General features: G+C 33.2%; 1 long non-coding RNA gene across 1 annotated transcript; it reads left to right on the forward strand.

The window, feature by feature from the left end:
• The first annotated feature begins 4871 nt into the window (after positions 1-4871).
• LOC117123617 lies at positions 4872-7256 on the forward strand. Its single transcript, XR_004447868.1, has 3 exons — positions 4872-4940; positions 5909-6004; positions 6804-7256. It is a non-coding gene; the product is annotated as an uncharacterized LOC117123617 (long non-coding RNA).
• Positions 7257-13769: the final 6513 nt, after the last annotated feature.

Consider the following 13769-nt stretch of genomic DNA (forward strand, 5'->3'; position numbering starts at 1 on the left):
ATTGTATTATTCGTTTACATTATTATTTTTTTGTTGTTGTTTATTATTATTGTTATGATGATTGTTATTATCATTATTAATAATATTTTTTTTTTTTTTTTTTTCCCAGGACCACAATGAAAAACATTTCTTTAAAATGATTGTGTCATCCTGGCTAAAGATATTAGTAAATAAAAAAAAAATAAATATTATATTCAGTTTTAAATGTGAGGTCCGAATAAAAGTTGAAAGAGTGAAAGTCTATTATCGGGTGCAGGTCACTAGCTATAGACTGGACTATTCTATTTAAATAATCGGGGTTTCCAGTGTGTGAGAATGGGCTGTCAGGATGCTGTTTAGTTTGAACAGTTTCCAGATCTCTTGAAACGGTGTTTTGTGTTGTTAGGTCCCCGCCAAAACTTGTGTGTTTTTATCAGTAATAGCTTTATTAGAATTAATATAAATGAATTTCCAATAAAAATCAACAATTTTATATATAAAAATGTAATTATATTTAACATCGTTTCCCGACAAAAAGAAAGGAATATCAAGAAAAAAAAAGAACGTGTATTCAAAGGTAATAATTTAACATCGTTTCCCGACAGAAAGAAAGGAATATCAAGAAAAAAAAAGAACGTGTATTCAAAGGTAATAATTAATAAAATGACAATACATTTACATCTAAAAGAAACACAGTACATCTTGAAATCACAAAATAAGCATAACAATCGGAATCATAATTATACATCTTTAGTTATACAATGTAATTTTATATACACTTATGCCTAACAAATACAGATAACTTTATTGTCATAAAAATACAAAGTAGGCCTACAATTATGAAATTTCCATCCCTTAATGCAAATGTACTTCAGTATAAAAATTAATGTAAATATATTAGAAAGCACATACGGTCTCACAAAAACAAAATTTTTAACTACATGAATTCCACTTACAACATACGTTAACGTTATCTTAATTTTTAAAAGAGGTCATAGGTAATTCCATTTTAATTACGGTACATTTATAATCCTAACATCTAATATTACATTATAACTACATATATAAGTCTATTCCACTTACAACATACATTATCTTAATTTTCAAAAATAGAGATAGAAGGTCTTTCAATTTAATTACATTTATAATCCTAACTAATATTATATTATAACTATATATAAGCCTAACATTGGGACTATACATCTTAACTGCATAAGCGATCACTAACAATTTGCAATTTAATAGCATCTTAACTTAACTACACTATGCCTAACAATCGGAATCTTATAATTATACTTCAGGTGAGAATATATTTATACTTTAATTGTTTCGCGAACTTATTTTAAAGATCCTCCGAGGAGGGTGGAAAAAATAATTATAAAATGTTGTTTTCTTATTTAGCAAATGGTTTTGCTAAACTCATCTAGGTGGAGGAGAAAATAAGAATAAAATTGTATTAATGAATAAAGCAGAGTGCAGATGGATTAAATGCTTTCAATTTATATAATGCAAGGAGGTAATGACCTATAGGACCTATATCCTATTTTTGAAGATTTCATGGGAGCCGAGGGCGTAATCAAAATAAATAATTTTTTTTTAATGAAATTTCCATTTTTCGTGGTGGAGGTTGTGCTAACTGGCCAAAATAGTAACATTTTATTTTATTTTTTTTTTAATCATCCTTTTTGTTGGTTGGAGGGTTCGCTAACAAAATCTCTGAACATAAACCTAACAATCGGAATCAATATACATAACTCCGCATTCAAATTTTCTCACGACAAAAGAGCTCGACTCCATAAGACTCGTTATGAGACTATTAAATCGTCATTTCGTCGCTCACATCACGAACTAACACAATCAAAGTAGGTTGTGTTAGTTCGTGAAATCACAGTAGCGCGTCAAAACGAGCGCGTATTGGTTGTCAAGCAATTTTGTATTCTTTACCACACAAAAAGTCTTTAACAACAACAGCGCGTATTTTGACGCGCTTTTTTGATTTCACGAACTAACACAATTGAATTTAATTGTGTTAGTTCGTGATGTGAGCGACGATTTGTATGTTTGTCATTGAAGGGATTGTCACTTTTGATAGTACAGTGATTAAATCGCTAGTGATAATTCAACCTTACTTTATTGCAATCATGCCAAGTGATTGAAGTTTAACGATAAATTTTTTTCTCTATCAAAACCAAAGGCCGTTATTACATATCAACTATACTGTTCACATACAGTATCATTAACCACACATATCATTTAAATCCACATAAGTTTACATATTCTTTCAATGAATTTCTATACTCTAATACCTTCATGAAAATTGGATATTGGCTTTCTACATTTTCGGACAAAGTAAAGTTTTATAAATGACAAATGCTGCTAGGCTATAGAGAGCTCATCCATCAACACGTTTCGTTTACCTAATACAAGACTTTTGAAAGTAAAATGTTCATGCTATCAAGCTTTAGGCACAATTTGTCGATCAAAACCCAATCGTGTCTTAACCTGGTGCATTTATTTAGCATATGTTACTCTTCATCTGCACATAGTTTGCAATAGTTTAACAATACAGGCCTTTATCTTTGAAGTACTCACTGCATAGTACGTAAAACGTTCAGTGTTCACTTAAGGAAGAACAAACTCACGATTGTTTCTATGATTGTGATTCTTTTGTGGAGCTGACGGTAAAAACAAATCTATGAGAAGGTGATTTTATATTCTGAAGTTATTACAGAATGAGGATGACGATCAGCGAGTGTTGTAATAGTGTGCAGGTTGAGGGCTGTCATAAGGAATACCAGGTGACACGATGCCCAATGCCCTCCTTTGGGTTGATTAGAGGGATGAACAAACAAGTCTCACAAACAGTACAGCAATATTCCCATACTGATCTGCATAGCCGTCGGAACCAATTTGCAAGTGGTCCGGCCATTATAAGAGCGGTATGGGGAGAGTCCATACCCACCTCACCCCACCATGGTTGGGCTGAGGTGCGGATATTGAGGAAATAGTACCTCTAGATGGCAGAAAATGACACTCTTTAGTAAAATTCATCATCACATCACCATTATAATCAAAATGAAGCGCCAGCAAATTTCTCATGAACTTTTATTATCGATTTTCGGCAACCATAGAGTCATTAGTATGTGTGATGAGACCATAGAAAATAAGAATTAAAAACATTGTCTTTGATGTACCGTATTTTACTTTATCACTTCAAAGATAAGATGAGTCCACACCCTTCTCTACCCCACCATGGTTGGAGCTGAGGTGCAAAAATTGTGGGAAATAGTACCTCCCATGGCCGGAAATGTTACTTTTATAGTAACATTCGTCACATCACCATTATAGTAAAAACGAAGCGCCAATTTCTCATTATCTTTTATCATCGATTTTCCGCAACCATAGAGATCTAATTAATATGCGTGATGTACCACAGAAAATAAGACTGAAAACATTGTCTTTTTTATGTATTTACTTTACTTTACTTACTTCAAAGCCGTAAGTCCACACCCACCTCAGCCCCATCATGGTTGAGGAATATTACACCTCAAGATGTCCGGAATGACATTGTTAGGCCTCCATAGTAATCATCATCACACCACCATGATCTTTTATCTGCAATTTTCGGCAATAATAGAGATCTAATTAACTTCTGTATTGTACCATAGAAAATAAAACTTAATTGTCTTTGATGTATTTACTTTAAATTACCTACTTCGTGTGCCGAAAATCAATCTTATACTTTTTCTCATTCTCATACTTATTCAAATTATAATAAAGGCACGTGCACTCGAGTCGTGTATTACAGATATTTCAGATGTTAGTGGGCAGAGATATCGGAATCTTGCTATAAGAAGATGTATAGTACTCTACTTTGGCTGTACAGCGCTGTTTCGTTAAAACCTGGGTCATTAATTATGCAGTTCAATTCAACAACTTTCAGGCATCTTCTTTACTTATGAAATTACGTTGCGGTCGAAAAGTGAGTGTCCCAAAACCCCCTTAAAATATGTGGGAGACGTGTTCCCCCGTCTCCCCAGGATCTGCGCTGGTAACCAAGTATAGCCACTACCCGATCTCCTTAAGAGGCGGACACAACACCATGGTTGAAAAAATGGCTCCTCTGCCGGGAAATAGCACATACATGCTTTACAAAAATGAATGTCCTTCACTTTAAAAGGGTGATAAATTTTGATTGCAAGTAATTAGGATCGGCTTGACCATTAATACCTTCGTGTCGCATGAAAGCCCATATACTGATTCCATCGGAGTCGATTCTTATCCTACAATCATCAACATAATAATAATTATCGACTTCATCATCATCACCGTCATTATCATCATCGCCATCACCATCATAATCAGCAACCATCATCAACATCATTATCGCCATCAACCTCATCAATATCATCATAACCACCACCACCATCATCATCATCATCATCGTCGTCATCATCATCATCATCATCATCATCATCATCATAATCATCACCATCATCATCATCATCATCATCGTCGTCGTCATTATTATTATTATTATTATTATTATTATTATTATCATTATTATTATCATCATCATCATCATCATCATCCTCATCGTCATAAAGGAATGGCGCATTAGAAAAAGAATTCATTAATTGTTTTTTATACCACTCCAGGTGGCGTTCTACATAACATTACTCAATGGACTATTATTATCTGTCTCTTATACACATCTTTCACTTAAGGAAGAACAAGCCACTACTATTATTATTATTATTATTATTATTATTATTATTATTATTATTATTGTTATTATTATTATTATTATTACTGTATTATCATCATCATATTCATCGTCATAAAGGAATGGCGCATTAAAAAAAGAATTCATTGATTGTTTTTATACCACTCCAGGTGGCGTTCTACATGTAAACAAGAGTCAATGGACTACGAAGGAGACTTTACAAGTAATAACAAATGTAAGTACAGTATTGAACATTTTGCATCGTTAATTCACTAGTTAAATGGGAATTTTGTCATCATTATATGGTTATTATTTTGGCTAAGTTTGTTAGGCAGCCGCGTTAAAGGCATTGGCAATTTCCTCGACAGAAGCATACACTGACTGCATTCTATTCCACAACGTACATTCCAAGTGACTCGCTAAAACCATCAAAGAAACTGGCTAAAGAAACGTTATTTACAGTAATTACAGTTTGGGATTTTTAACTTCGTCGTTTACATTTTAGATTCGTATCTTCTTTTTTTTATTGACATTATATGCAATTTATTACCAAGAGTCTATAATTATCTTTGCACAACTTTTAACCTTGAATAATCAAAATTTGTTATAGCCCGACAAAAATATTTTCTATATTATTTTTAAAAGAGAGCGAAATTGATCGAGGTAGGCCCAAAAATGACACCGTCTTTATCAATACTGATATTAATATCTTCATGGATGTGTACTTCCATGACGTCGATATCAATTAAAGCTACTACTGTAGTGACGGATCCAGAAATTCTAAATAGAAGGGATCCGGGTGGGGGGGGCTTTCACGTATGGATTTATGATTATGTTACGGGGACTTTCACATATGGATTTATGATTATGTCTCCTCTGTGGTCAATGCTCTAGATGGCCGGTTTTTTCATTCTTTCCCTCCATTTATTAAATAATTTTTGAATAATTTAGAAATAATATACAGAACAGTTGAGCATTTTATATTGGCCTATGATAATAATAATAATAATAATAATAATAGGCCTAATGATAATAGGCCTAATGATAATAATAATAATAATAATAATAATAATAATAATAATAATAATAATAAGAATGATAGTATTAATAATTAAATAAAGCGCCGGTATCCGTTTAACAGAAACGCTCATGGCGCCCCTCCAAAAAAAAGTGAAAATGTGAAATACATTGTTTATCTTTCAGCTCATGACAGACAAATGTAGACCTATATTTAAATAATTAGACCTCCCTCATTGGAAATGGGCTGGACTCCGGCCTAATAGTCGTTCCTGATGCTCGGTAATTTTTACTTTTCATGATCTCAATCCATTTGTTATCTTGCTTGTGCATGTTAAGCATCGAATAAATTCAATCAATCACTCCAAAAATATTATATCATAAAAAATGTTTGTATATGAAGATATAGTTATAGTATTATATTTATTGTTTGAACATACTGTATTTATGAATCTATATATTCATTTCGTTCGAATAGTACGCTTTTTATAAATTTTATTTACCCATGACAATCAGAATGCTAACATAATTTGTTTGCACTATTGCTATCTACTAGTCCTACCCAATACCATGTATTTAATAATCCTCACATCATTCCGTAATATGATGATACTATAAATAATTAATATTTAATATGATAATGCTGATATGCAAAGAATTGTGGAGTACTGTTATGTTGTATCAAAAGCATTGTCCATTGCGATAACTGAATACGATAATGTTAAGGTTGGGGTGCTCACTAATTTCTCAGTGGCGGATTTAGGGTGGGAGGGCGGGGGGGGGGCAGCCGGCCTTTTTTTTTAAATGATAACAAATTGGAGAAAAAAAAGAAAATTACATTCAAATTAAAAATCTGTGAGTGCCATTTTTGGCCATCTGCCATAAACGAAAAGTTTCTTACCTCTGCCCCAACCATGGTGGGGCTGAGGTAGTAAGAACCCTTCATTTGGCCCTCCCCGTGGGCCCCCTCTATTTCAAACTCATGGATATGCCACTGTTTTTAATTATATATTATGTTTTGATGATACTCCATTATAATTCTTCTCTGTTCTAATCTGTTCTCAATATTTTTCTATTCCAGTGATGTAGACAAAGAAGCCACAACTATCAGGAAAGAATATCTGGACTGAAAGGGCAACAGAACTTACCAATTATTCATAGATACCCACAAATTGTCACTCATCAAGCTTCTGGATATGAAATTAATTAAAATATAGTGTGATTTTTTTTAATGTTTTCCTCTGTAAAAATCTCAAAAATAATGTTAGCAATATGTATTAATTCTTGTAGGCTGTATATTTATTAATATTGTATTATTACCGCTAATGTTTATCTTATTAATAAAGTAACCCGTTTGTTGTAAAGAATATAGACATGTAAGGTAATAAGATATAACATTTTTAGGATTAAAATCAGGTCTATTGGTTTTTGCCGGATGTACATGATATAGACCTACAGTATATAAATATAAAATGTATACATATATCCCAACTTGATTTCAATGTTTGAAAATAAATATGAAATGGAATTTGCATCTCTCTTCTCATCTTATTTAATATATGTGTTTACTGTAATAAATGCAATAGCTAAAATATCCTTATTATAAGCTTAAACCAAAAGTGAAGAATTGCTTCATCCATATTATGTGCTACTTTAATTATTTAACTAGCAATTCTTTTGAGGACGCCCTAAACAAAAACATAAAACCGGAAATGACGTGGTTGCTAAGCAACAATCTCATGCATAATCATGAATATTCAGTGACACCTGTTCTAATTAGACTAACAATAAAATCTTTTTGGTCGATTTTGTCAAAACTGAGCTAAAAGTTTTTATTGTTAGTCTAATGAGCACAGGTGTTACTGAATATGCATGAGCTGTAGCCTAGCAACCGACGTCATTTCCTGTTTTGTAAAATTCGACAGTACCTTGCTCTGAAAAGTTTCGAAATTTGTTGGTATCATGTGAAAGAATGTTTATAAGATATAGTAGCCTGTAATAGTGCTATATTCGAATTCGAGGTGATTATAATATATTCAATTCGATTATATACTGATTAATAATCATGAAATATATAATATTATTATTGCAATTACGACAAAGGAAGTACACACAATGATGTATTATAAATTACACTACAGTTTACTTTTATTTCTTACTCGGAAATGTTATCAGAACTATATAAACAATATAAATAGAATATAAAGATTCTAGTTTTAAATAATACAATAATGCTTGGCCTAATTATATTTAAGTATGTAATATCGTTCAAGAATTACTTATATGTTGTATAAGAAACATAATTGGCAAATATGATTCAATTCCGGCGATCCAGTGAATATATAAATCATAATAAATATTCGCGCACAATTATTTGTAGAATTAAGACCTCATAAATCAGGCATCATGTGTTCCGGCAATTTAATATACATCGTGTTCCGCTGACAATAATTGTACATCGACTTCCCACTTATTGATGGATCGGTAGATTTGACCTGAGACACTGAAATTAAAGAGATTGAACTAGTGAGAAATACATTCAAACTATTTTTATTTTGGCATCTGTGTTAAATTAGGCCTAATTAAGTATAAATCTCATTAGATTAAAAACATTTTTTGGAAACTTTATGACATTCATACCTTCATGAGGTATAGGTATACAAATTCAGAAAATAAAATTTTTTTGTAATAAATTTAAAGCGAATATTAAATCTCAACATTTTAACCAATACTCTATCGGACCTCTGCATCGTCCTATAATAACAAAGCTGCGATCCAACCTGCTTCTCCCCTTAACGCCACTTGGAGTTTTAGGTGACCCCTCCACTTTTGGTATGATCATTTCATCCTATGTTCCCATCTGACCACTGTTATTATTTATATATTTATATAGAATTTCTAAAGACGGTTTAGATTTTTCTTACATCCTATTTTGATTTATATACATATATATATATATATATATATATATATATATAAAATATCTCAATTTTTTGTGAAACAGTGCTCAATCCCACTGAAAAATCTATCTCTTATACACATCTAGATGTGTATAAGAGACAGATTATGCACTTGTCAATTGTAGTCCAAACTTCCATGGAAACTGCTAAGTGATACGCACGCGTAGTGCTTCCATCAAGGAACCTCATCTCCTTGGCCTAGCTCTCACGTTGCTTCTCCGATTCAGACCTACTGTAGGCTAAACCTTCAAGTAGGTTTTATCCTCCAATCATTTATTAGCGAGGCATTTTCCCAGGACTACGGCGGTGTGGCGGGGACTTAGCCGGGGATGTACATTAAAACGATGCTCCGCATTGCTAGGAGGTGGCCGGGACTCTCACATGCATGTAACCATTTTGGAAATTACATCCCCTGCTAAGTCCCCGCAAGGCCCAAAATGAGGATAAAAATAGGCCAGCAAAAACTTGCCAACTTTCAATCCTCCGTGTTTTTACAAATACTCAAGTTTATGAAGTCATTAACACATTGTACCCTTACAAATCTACAACAACTTTGCTACTATTAGATAGTAAAGAGGCCCACATTTGGCAAAGAGTAGAAAGAGGAGTCGCATGTGGATTATATATTATTGCCTATTAATATTTTACAAAAAATTTGTTTTACGATTGGCAAATTTTCCTCGGGTACAACGTACATAAATGTAGTTTCCGGTACGATCTGTCTCAGTGGAAACCATGCCTCAGATTGCAGTGTAAAATACGGTGGATGCTGAAGCATGGAAAATCTACTATAGGTTGCCAAAAAACCTGTGCCAATTCTTGTTCGTCAATATTCTCAAAAATTGTGGAATGCCAACTTGAAATTTTGTAGGCTGCATTATATGCCAGACAATATTACTATCATTAATTATTACAACGCTTACATTTCAATAATTCACATTTATCTGAATTGTTTACAGCTGGATATCGGTAGTGATGCCAATTTGATAGTAAACAGCCAGAAATAGAACCAGAGCTTTCGGACTACACTAGTTCTTCCTCAGTGGTGAGTGAGTGAATGTGAAAAAAGCTAGAAACAAAACAAAGTGAACAAGAACTTATAATAGGCCTACGTATTTAAATTAAAACGCACTTTACGACCCACGGATGTTTTTAAGTCACTATATAAATAATATTACACTTTATTAAATTAATTAAAATTATTTCACTTAGCCTACTTTTAAAGATTACTATTTACATTGTTGATTGTAGGTTGCAAACATGCGCCTACGACTCAAAGTATGTCATTTACACAACAAATCTTCAGCTCTGTTTTGTACTGTTTAAATTTTCACTCAGATATTCCGGCTTAATTCCATTGTATGAAAAGGACTCGAAACAATTTTAGAACACAGTCTCTAGTCTGAAGATGTAGGCCTGAACAACAACACAACAATGGATATTGCAATTAAATCTAACACCATGAAGGCACACAGGCTTGTACAACTACAGTATGGTACACTCTCTACTTACCTATATGAATATTTTTTTACTTAAAACAACAATACCATTCCAAAATTAAATATTTTAGAAGATGTTTTTGCGACGACGTGTCTACGACACAGTTCGGTAGTTCATACACGCTTGCCTCAACCGTAATTTAGATATGAGCGTGAGACAGGTGCACAACCAAACAGGTATCTGAAGGAAAATTGCTGCCAAGGACCAGGCTAAACCTACAAATTATCAGCGCTCACCCCTTATTAGCGTCCACCCTGGGGCCGAAACAGTATCCGACCAGCTTGTCAAAATCCAGTTTGCCGAAACTCATGATTGACCGAATTAATGGCCTCTTTGCCGAAACCCAGTTTGCCGAATCCAGTTCACCGAAATCATGAAAACCCAGTTTGCCGAAACCTAGTTTTTCGAATCATTTGCCGTCACCATCATAGGCCTACCAAAGTATTGTATATTGTGCTTTTGAAAACATATGATGGGTGGATCAGGGAGAAGCCATACTTACCGTATTTGTATCCGTGTAAACGCTCCACTTTAAATAAACGCCCCTTCTACAGCCTCATTTGGAATAAACGCCTCGTATGTAAACACCCCGTGGCGTATAATTTTTCCTCGAATGAACTCCCCTTTGACTGCAAACAGATCTAATGGAAGCATCATTTCCAACATTTTCTATTAATGTTTTACTCCAGTAAAATTACATTTTAATTACAGTGGAATTAAGGGGTGTTTGAGTATATAGGCCGACCACTACGTATCCATTTACACAAAAAAACTAATTCCTGCCTGGAATAACACCCCCCCCCCCCGAATAACCCCCCCCCCCCCCAAAAAAAAAAAAAACCCCATTCTCAACCTCCGCTGGTGGCGCCGACACTGATGTTTTCCGATTTCAAATATAAAGACCTTTTTTTCACTCCAAAATACAATGTACTGTAATTTTTAATCGGCATAGCATTTCACTTAGGCCCTCTATTCCAAGATACATTACTTATTTTAATCCAGGATAAATGATGTATAGTAGTATTTATCGGTATTTTACTTAAATTTTTGATGTAAATTTCGTAACGGCTGGGTGGTCTTGTCTAAAAATAGTTGTTTGTGTTTTATTGTTCTCTTTCATGTCGCGTTATTTATAAGTTGTTGTATGTTATGTCGGTTTTTGATGTGCTAAATTGTATTGTGATTGTTATAATTTTTAATGTTCCAATTTTCTATATTAACTTTTAATGTATATTACCTATCGAGTATTTATCGTTTGTAAATTTATATTTTTAAAATTTTGTACAGCGCCTGTGATTTTTTTAATTGGATATTGTTTGCGCTATGTTAAATAAAATTATTATTATTATTATTATTATTATTATTATTATTATTATTATTATTATTTGAGGAAGTGCACTTATATGGCATTTTCTTCTTACTGATTTGTATAGAAATACATTACATTATAAACAGAGAAAAACAATAGAAACTTCACTCATAAATACTGGGACGGTGTTCGGCGGGGGTAGTTTTTACATGTAGTTTAGTCACTTTTTAATATATAAATTATTATTTTATAAATATATTAGAAATAGCGGGGTGACTTGTGGTTGGATAATTTTAACTGCGTTATATTTACTGTATCTAATATATTGTTTACAGTTTACTACTACATTTTCTACTCTGAACCAACTCTTACAATGCTATTTTAATGTAAATATTATGTTTACAAATGACTATAAAAGGATACTTAGCCAACAGTTCTATCTCCTATACTAGTAACAGAGGAGGTAATTTTTTGTTGGTAGGATATGATAGTCAGATGCCATTTTCTCGAGCTTCTGTGAGTTCTGTTCCAGCGAGCTCTCAATTTTGGGAGCTTTAAGTGGCGCTGCGGAGCGCTGAAAAGGGTTCCTCTGTGTTTATTTTCTTTTTTGGTTAATGTTAGGATATTTTATGGCGTCGTTCCTTTTTTTTCAAGTTCTTTTATGTGGAAAGCGCTTAGAAGCATTGTTTTGCTTTAAGCGCTCTATAAGACTAACATTATTATTAATGAACCATTCCGCTAAGCTCAAACCGTTTAAAAAATATTGTGCTAAAAAAAAACTAAAAAAATAATTAACAATAACAGTAGATGCCTGGAAATAGCATCTGGCAACCTATAGAGCCACTTCCCCTAGTGGGCGATAGATACCCTAACCTCTGCATGGTTGGGGCAGTGAGCAAATTTTACTAAAATCTAAGATTTTTAAAAAGTTTTCAATTAATTCCTAACAGGAGCTTGAAATGCATAGGCTAATAGTGCACTACAAAACACGTATATGGTGAAACATTCGAATGATGTTGAGACTTTATTCTTTGGTAAAAGGATATATCGTCCATATTTCATCATGGGCAAAGATAATTTATGAATGTGATAAATAAAAGAGAGCCTAACCAAGAATCTTGTGGAATACCACCATTGGGGAGATGTAGTTATTATTTTAACACGATGTCTTCTATTCAGAATATAATTATGAACCCAGAAAACTAGTTTGGCATCAACACCAAAACCTTTCAGTTTATTGATTAATATATTGTGATCAATAAAGTTACATGCCTTAAAAAAAGTTTTAAAAAATGTGGCTGGGGTTTCTTCGCGGTTGTCACTCTTGCTTCAAACCAATCATGAAGTAAACGGATCAGCGCATCTGCGATCGATATATCTTTCGTACAACCGAATTGATCTTGATTAATCTTGTCTTTAATCTGGTCGTTTTGATAATCCTTGGCGGAAGGAATAAAATAAAATTTAAAAAAAATTTTGACTTACGAAATTTGTATGGCTATGATACAAGGCATGGTATAGTTTAAACGACTGGAAATTTAATTGCACTCTCAGACTTGAATTTGAATGTTATAAAAATGTTCTTTTAAATTGTTTTATTTTTAAAAATTAAAAACGGCCGAATGGGTCGTGCTGGTTTGGCGCCCTTTGAATCAACTCCAGAAATTAATTTTATTCAGTGTATCTATTTCCTTACTAAAGATAATTGTATCTATGTGGTTTCCTATGGATGCCATACCCCCTCTATACTATTAAAGCTTTCGTTTTCACTTGGTAGTGTCGCTGGTGTCGCTGTACCAAAATAAAGGTAGACTTTTTTTTTTACAATAGTCTGGATTGCTATGGATTAGAATCACAGTTATGAGACTCACGTATTCGGGGTCTGTCTCACGGTCTCACACTAAGACCAAAATCTCACCACGTATACTATATTGCCTATATTTTAAATATATAACTCTGACTAAAATTCCACGTCGCCCATCCCATTTTTTATTTTTATCCATCCCATGCTAGTAATCTCATGTTTATATAAACTTTTATGAGCATCCCTGAAATTCCGAAAACGCATTTTTCCAGGAAAAACATTTTTCTGGAAAAGGAAGGAGTACATGGGGGTGGTTTTGAAGTCTCGAGTCCGCAAAAAACTTGTTCAACTTGGAATCTCTGCAGTTCAGCTTCCTTCTATATTAACTACTCTATAATATGTGCCATCTTTAAGACGGCCCATAGGAAGCTAATTTTAATAGAAAAGTCTGGAGAAAATAAATTCTGGCCCCTA

The sequence above is a fragment of the Anneissia japonica genome, unplaced genomic scaffold (assembly GCF_011630105.1).
Source record: "Anneissia japonica isolate Jap-2015-1 unplaced genomic scaffold, ASM1163010v1 scaffold287714_len2871179_cov188, whole genome shotgun sequence".
Taxonomy (NCBI): Eukaryota; Metazoa; Echinodermata; class Crinoidea; order Comatulida; family Comatulidae; genus Anneissia; species Anneissia japonica.